Source organism: Musa acuminata, chromosome BXJ1-4, assembly GCF_036884655.1.
Source record: "Musa acuminata AAA Group cultivar baxijiao chromosome BXJ1-4, Cavendish_Baxijiao_AAA, whole genome shotgun sequence".
In the NCBI taxonomy this organism is placed as follows: Eukaryota; Viridiplantae; Streptophyta; class Magnoliopsida; order Zingiberales; family Musaceae; genus Musa; species Musa acuminata.
In genome coordinates, this window is record NC_088330.1 from 26746500 (window position 1) to 26753798 (window position 7299).

Here is a 7299-nt window from a genome sequence, read left to right on the forward strand (position 1 = left end):
TTCCGAAGGCAAGGGTCATCGGGCCAAATATGGAACGCCGCAACGGAGTTCGACGAAGCCGCCGCGCCAGCGACTGAGCCCACGCCCTGCATCGACTCCACGGCCGCTGCCGTCCCACCGCATGTCCAACCGGTTGTCGCTTCGACGGCGAGGAAGCCGAGGGGCGGCTTCTTCGCAGTTCTCTTTACGTGTATGAGGCCTCCTCCACGCACCGCCGCCACCATCCCTTGCTCCGATCATATCGATCAAGCCTGCACTCTGAGACACGGCGAATCAGATAAGGATCGAATCATGTTGCTGTAACATAATGCTGCTTTATACGCTTCAATTCCACGAGTAGCATTACCTGTCCTGGATTCGTTAATCCCCGTGATCTATAAATTAAAGGGGTGTCTTCTTTCTTGCCTCTATTCTGCTCATTCTTCATCAAAACTCAAGTGATCTTACTCTGATACTCTAGTCTTCTTCTTTTTCTGTAAAGAGTAAAAAGGAAGATGAAATACATTGATATCTGAACCTATGAAGACCTTGCAATACATTCACAGAATGCTTAGTTGGCACATGCAATACATTGATAAAGCTGAAGCCGAAGCGATCCGCGATGTTCGGAAGATCGCTAACGAAGTATTTTTTTCTATTGAGCACTTCGACTGTGATTGAAGCATCTTATGATAAGATCAGGGAGACATTGGTACTTTTACTTTTCCCAAAAAGTATCATTTATTTTTTCATGGAGTACCATACTTCAATACAATGATGATAAATGACAAGTTCGAGTTTATAAAATCTTTTATTGAGACAATTAATGTTTTGCTGACTAGTATACAAATGATAAGTGTTAGGTTTAAGCCCATGTTTTGATGCTTTTGCTCTGATGCTCACTCATTTTGTTATTACAGCATTGTTGAATCCATGTATGGAATATACTGAAAGAAGATGATTTCATTGTATGGAACATTCAAAATCTAAATTATCAAAATAGGCTTAGACAAATTTGATCACAATCCATGCAAAATAATTTCATTGTATGCTTCGTGTATAGGCAAATGCATCTTAATTTTGTATAAAAAAAGTTGTATTGCTTCTGTTGAATCTCGAATTTTGATGATGAAACCAATTGAGAGTATTTATGATTTGATCTGCATTTTGAGTGATGTAGGAAGCTTCGATCAGGAAAGACAATTAAAATAGGAAGAATCGGCCGGAATAGAACATGTTAGAAGATTGGACGTCGAGCCGGAGGATCGGTCGACGTATCGATAGAAGGCTCGGGCCATGGGTTTAGGCATCGGGCTAAGAAGAGCAAAAATTACACCAAGAATATCGGAGTTCCAAAGGACAACTGGCTAATTGGGCAATATGCCATAAGAAAGGACGATGCGCCGAAGAATCGTACGAAGCGTCGATGAATCAATGACATGCCGGACAACAAGATTCAAGCTTTGTAATAATTATTTAGATCGAAGTTGGTTTTAATTGTGCAGGATTAACTACGATAGTGATCAAGGCATAAAACAAAATGAAATCCCAGAATCGAGAACGAGATTTCGTTGGGAGTTCGAGAGTTTGTCGGAAGTCCGGACGTTCATCGGAAGTTCTGCCGGAATTGACCGATAAGTCCAGAAGATTACCGAAGAAGCTTGTCGGAACTCGCCAAAAACATCGTCGTGAAGTCCATGAGCTTATTGGGAGTTCGTTGGAACATTGCCGAGAGATCGTCGAAAGTTCGCCAGAAGATCACTAGAAGCTCGCCAGAAGAAACCAAGACTAACCGGAACAGATTTACTTAGAGTATGCCTTAGAATTCTTAATTAGCATATAATTGGGATTGAAATTGGGTCAACCCAATTAGGGGCTAGTTGGGTCCAAGTATGGACTATGTTGGGCCAAATAAAAGGCCCAAACAATGACCCAACAGGTGGCACCTTCGTGGCACAGTCTCCGAGATTGTGTTAGGCGGTGGTACTGCCCAGACTCAATATCCGAGGCTGTCAGGCAGTGGTACCGCCTAGTGTCAGAAAGCATAGACAGTGGTACCGCTAGTACCCAGAGGACCTGGGATAAGACATTTTTAGGCTCCAAATTTGAATTCACTTGAGGTATATAAATACCCCTCTCATCCCTAGTTAACAGACATAAGCACAGAGAGCTTAAAAGTTGCAAATGCTGTAGAAATCACATGAGAGAATCCCTCCTCTAATTTCAAGTTTAGAATTCTGTTTAGGGAGAAGTGAGTGCTTATAAAAGGTTGACTCCTAAACCTGTGAAAATAAGAAGAGAGGTGTAAAAGGGCAGTTGATCTTTTCCCGTTGAAAGATGATCATTAGTGGATGCCGGTGGCCTCGACGGAAGGGGAATCAGCGAAGTGGATGTAGGTCACGACGACCGAACCACTATAAAATGGTTTACATTTCTGTTTTGCTATTTATCTTTATTGCAAACTGCTTTACTTCCTTATTACTTTTGTTGCACACCCTTCTGAACGTATTTCAAGTTAACATCTTTCCGAAATTGGTTTCAACGAACGAAAGATTTTTGAACCGACAGTGATTCTATCTGCTACATTAATTCACCCTCCCCTCTTAGTGCCGACTCGCTCCTAACAGTTGGTATCAGAGCTACATTATTTCTTGCTTGGTTTAACACCCAAGAGAAATGACTCTTTTCAGCTTTCAAGAAGGCTTTTCTATCGTTCGTCCTCCCATATTCAATGGGACGGACTACACTTATTGGAAAACTCATATGAGAATTTTTTTGCTTTTTATAGATTTGAATTTATGAAATATTATCGAAAACGATTTTAAAATGTCTTCTACTCCAGTGAAAGAATGTAATGATTTGGAGAAGAAAATTTTTTCTTTAAATGCTAGAGTTATCAATGCTCTATTTTGCCTCTTAGGTAAAAATGAATTCAATCGAATTTCTATGTGTGAAACGACTTTCAATATTTGGCACACTCTTGAAATCTTTTGATGCATGATTTTGAACTTTTTCGAATGAAGCCAAGTGAGACTATTGGAGACATGTACACTCGTTTTACGGATGTCGTCAATAGTCTAAAAACTCTTGGTAAAGTTTTTCGAACCTTGAACTTATGAACAAAATTTTACGATCTCTTTCTAAAATTTGAGATCCTAAAGTAACGGTCATTCAAGAGGCCAAGGATTTGAATACTTTTTTGATCGAAGAACTTATCGGATCGTTGATAACCTACGAAATGACCAATGTGACACATAACGAACTTGAGAACAACTTTCCAAAGAATAAGAAGGATTTTACACTTAGAACAAAAGAAGACCACTCGAGCGAAAGCTCAAGTAATGGTGAACTTGAACTTCTCATAATAAAGATTAAAAAGTTTTTAAAACAAGAATCGAAAATTAAAAGTAAACTTAAAAAGAATGCAACTACTTGCTATGAACGCAAGAAGAAGAAAGCACTTTGGGACGAAACGAGTAGCTCCGAAGACGAGGAGCAAACCAACAAGGGCAAGGTGGCAAACTGCGCTTTGACGGCTTTCTTCAACAAGGTAAATAACTCAAACAAGACCCCTTTACTTTATTTCAAAATTACATGATATTTTTCATGGGTTATTTTTTCTAATTTAGAAATAAAAAAAAATTATTGGGATCATGCTAGCAATTTTAAAATTGATAATTACATGTTTTATGAAAATATAATAAAATATTAATTCTATGAAGCAATAATGATTTTCATATTGCCTTTCGTTTATAAATGATGATGCATTGCTTTTGTATGGAAAACTAAGCATGAAATGATTTTGATGATTTTGATGGAAAATACTTTATGTTTAATGAAATCGTGCTCGATATTTTAATGATGTAATGAAGTAATAATGTGTCTCTTAATGGTTTCCATATTGCTTTTTTATTTTGATTGAAAATGCATTTTGTTGAATGAAACCATGCTTGATGATTTGAAATCATACTTAATGAGTTTATAGTTTGGAAATGTGTATGTTATACCTTCAAAACTTAAACCATGTTTTGGTATCATGCATACCCAAGTAATGATGTTTCAAAAATTTTTACTGTTTTGGTATTATGCCTAAAGTAATGATGCATAATAATCATGTTTAATGAGTTTATCCTTCGAAATTATGCATGATAATTCTTATGATTTATGGATTATCGATCTTTGTCATAATGAAAGTTTTTTTTTTCGTTTTAAACGTTGATGCTTGTTTTTATTTGACATAAAAATTTGGACATGCTTATATGAAATCAATTACATAAAATGAAACACATAAAAAGGAAAATGTATTATCATTGGAATCAAAATGATAAATCAAATCGTTTGTTTAAAAGAACTTGAGCTATCTTTAATCTTATAGGAATCTATCTACGTTCCTTTTATTAAATTTTTCGAAAAGTGATTTTGATGATGATTTTGAATTCCTTTTCATGTGATTTGTTTTAATAATGAGATATATTTTATATGAAATTTTTTTTCTTAATTCACGTATGATTTACTTATCTAAGAGAAGATTTATCCAAATGAATCTTGATTCTTGACATTAATAATTTGATATTTATTTGAATCAAGATATCTTATTTGATCTCCTATGATTCTATTCATTATTTATTAAAAAAAGATTTGTCAAGAGGAATCATTCATGAATTTGATCTTTCATATTCGTGTCATGATTTTTATATGACTCTTACGATTTTCTTGGTATTTTATTTAAAGAGGAGATTTTTTTTGAATCATGATTTTTTGAATTATAACTTGAGATCTTTCATTAATATATAAATCATAATCTTAACAACTTGAGATTCTTATGAATTAAGATTGTTTAATATGTTTCTTCTTTTTGCTATCTAAAAGAATCATAATTTGTCTCTTGATATTCATAATTTGTCTTCATGAATTGTATACCTCATCACCAAGTTAATTTTTTTCTTGATATATTTCATGTGATGATTTGATAAATGATGAATGTTTGGTACCAACAATCATGAAGTGATAAATGCTTAAAAATTTTAATATCTTAGTATCATGTATGATATGCTCATAGTGACGATCGATTTATTTGTATCATGCATGAAGTAAGGATGCAAATGTAAATGTAAGGGTTTGAAATTATGTATGTTTTAATTTGAAACTATAATGATGCACAAACATATTGAAATAAAATTGATACTTTACATTTGTCATAATTTAAAAATTGATGAATTGACCATTGTATTATTATTCCCCTCTTTTTGCTAATAATAAAGGGGGAGAAAAAATTGCTAATGTGCACAACTCAAAAGAGAAAGATTTGCTAGCTTGCACAATTCAAGAAGATGCAAAAACATGCTAGCTTGCTCATCTCAAAAGAGAAGCAAAGATTGTAAACTTACTTATTTCAAGAAGCAAAAGTTACTTTCTTAACCATCTCAAATATTGTTAGCTAACACTTTCTAAAATGATGAAAAAATTTGCTAGCTTGTATGTTGTAAAACTTGCTATTTTACTACCCAGCATAAAACTTGTTAGCTTGCATGCTCTGAAATGATATAAAATCTGCTAGCTTGCATGTTCTAATATGATGTAGCACTTGCTAAATTTGCTAGCTTACAAATTTCAATGATGATAAAATTTGAGATTATGTTTATTATGTAATATTGTAAAGCTTATATCTCAAACAGTTGAAAGTAATACTTCTGCTTTTTGTTGATGACAAAGGGGGAGAAGTATGATAATATTATGCATAATTTTATCATAACATATTGCTTGGGTTTTAGAATCCAAGAGTTCTATCAATATAGCCTATTGATAGAGGGAGTTAAAGGTTAACTCCGTTATCAATTGATTATCATCATCAAAAAGGGGGAGATTGTTGAATCTCGGATTTTGATGATGAAACCAATTGAGAGTGTTTATGGTTTGATCTGCATTTTGAGTGATGCAGGAAGCTTCGATCAGGGAGAGACAATTAAAATAGGAAGAATCATGTTGGGTCGAAGTAGAACATGTCAGAAGATTGGACGTCGAGCCGGAGGATCGGTCGACGTATCGGCAGAAGGCTTCGGGCCATAGGTTCAGGCATCGGGCTAAGAAGAGTGGAAATTGCGCTAAGGATATCGGAGTTGCGAAGGACAATTGGTTGATTGGGCAATAGGCCACAAGAGAGGACGATGCGCCAAAGAATCGGACGAAGCATCAATGAAACAATGACATGTTGAACAACATGATTCAAGCTTTATAATAATTGTCTAGATCGAAGTTTGTTTTAATTATGCAGAATTAACTACGATAGTGATCAAGGCATAAAGTAAAATTAAGTCCTGGAGTCGAGAACGAGATTTCGTTGGGAGTTCGAGAGTTCGTCGGAAGTTCTGCCGGAATTGACCGAGAAGTCCAGAAGCTTGCCGAAGAAGCTCGTCGGAACTCACCAAGAATATCGTCGTGAAGTCTAGGAGCTTACCGGGAGTCCGCTAGAACATTGCCGAGAGATCATCGGAAGTTCACCGGAAGATTGCCAAAAACTCGCCGGAAGAAACCAAGACTAACCGGAATAGATTTGCTTAGTGTATGCCTTAGAATTCGTAGTTAGCACAGATTGGAATTGGGCCAACCCAATTAGGGGCTAGTTGGGCCCATGTATGGATTGTGTTGGGCCCAATAAAAGGCCAAAACAAGTCTTCGAGGCTGTCAGGCGATGGTACCGCCAGACTAGGCGATGGTTCCGCTAGACTGGGTGATGGTACCGCCCAGTGACAAGGTGCCAGGCAATGGTACCGTCCAGTGTCAGAAAGCACTAGTGATGGTACCGCCAACACAAGTGATGGTACTACCAATACCTAAAGGATCCGGGATGAGACATTTTTAGGCTCCAAGTTTGAATCCACTTAAGGCCTATAAATATCCCTTTCATCCCTAGTTAACAGATATAAGCACAAGAGCTTAAAAGTGAGAAAACGCTGTAGAAATCAATTAAGAGAATCCCTCGTCTAATTCCAAGTTTAAAATTCTGTTTAGGGAGGAGCAAGTGCTTATAAAAGGTTGACTCCTAAACCTGTGAAAAGGAAAAGAGGGGTATTCTTTAGGGGTGTAAAAGAATAGTTAATCTTCGCTTGTTGAAAGAAGATCATTAATGGATGCCGACGGCCTCGACGGAAGGGGAATCAACGGAGTGGATGTAAGTCACAACAACCGAACCACTATAAAATGATTTACATTTCTATTTTGCTATTTATCTTTTTTGTAAACTGTTTTACTTCCTTATTACTTTTGCTGCACATCCTTCCGAACGTATTTCAAATTAACATATTTTAGAAATTGATTTTAACG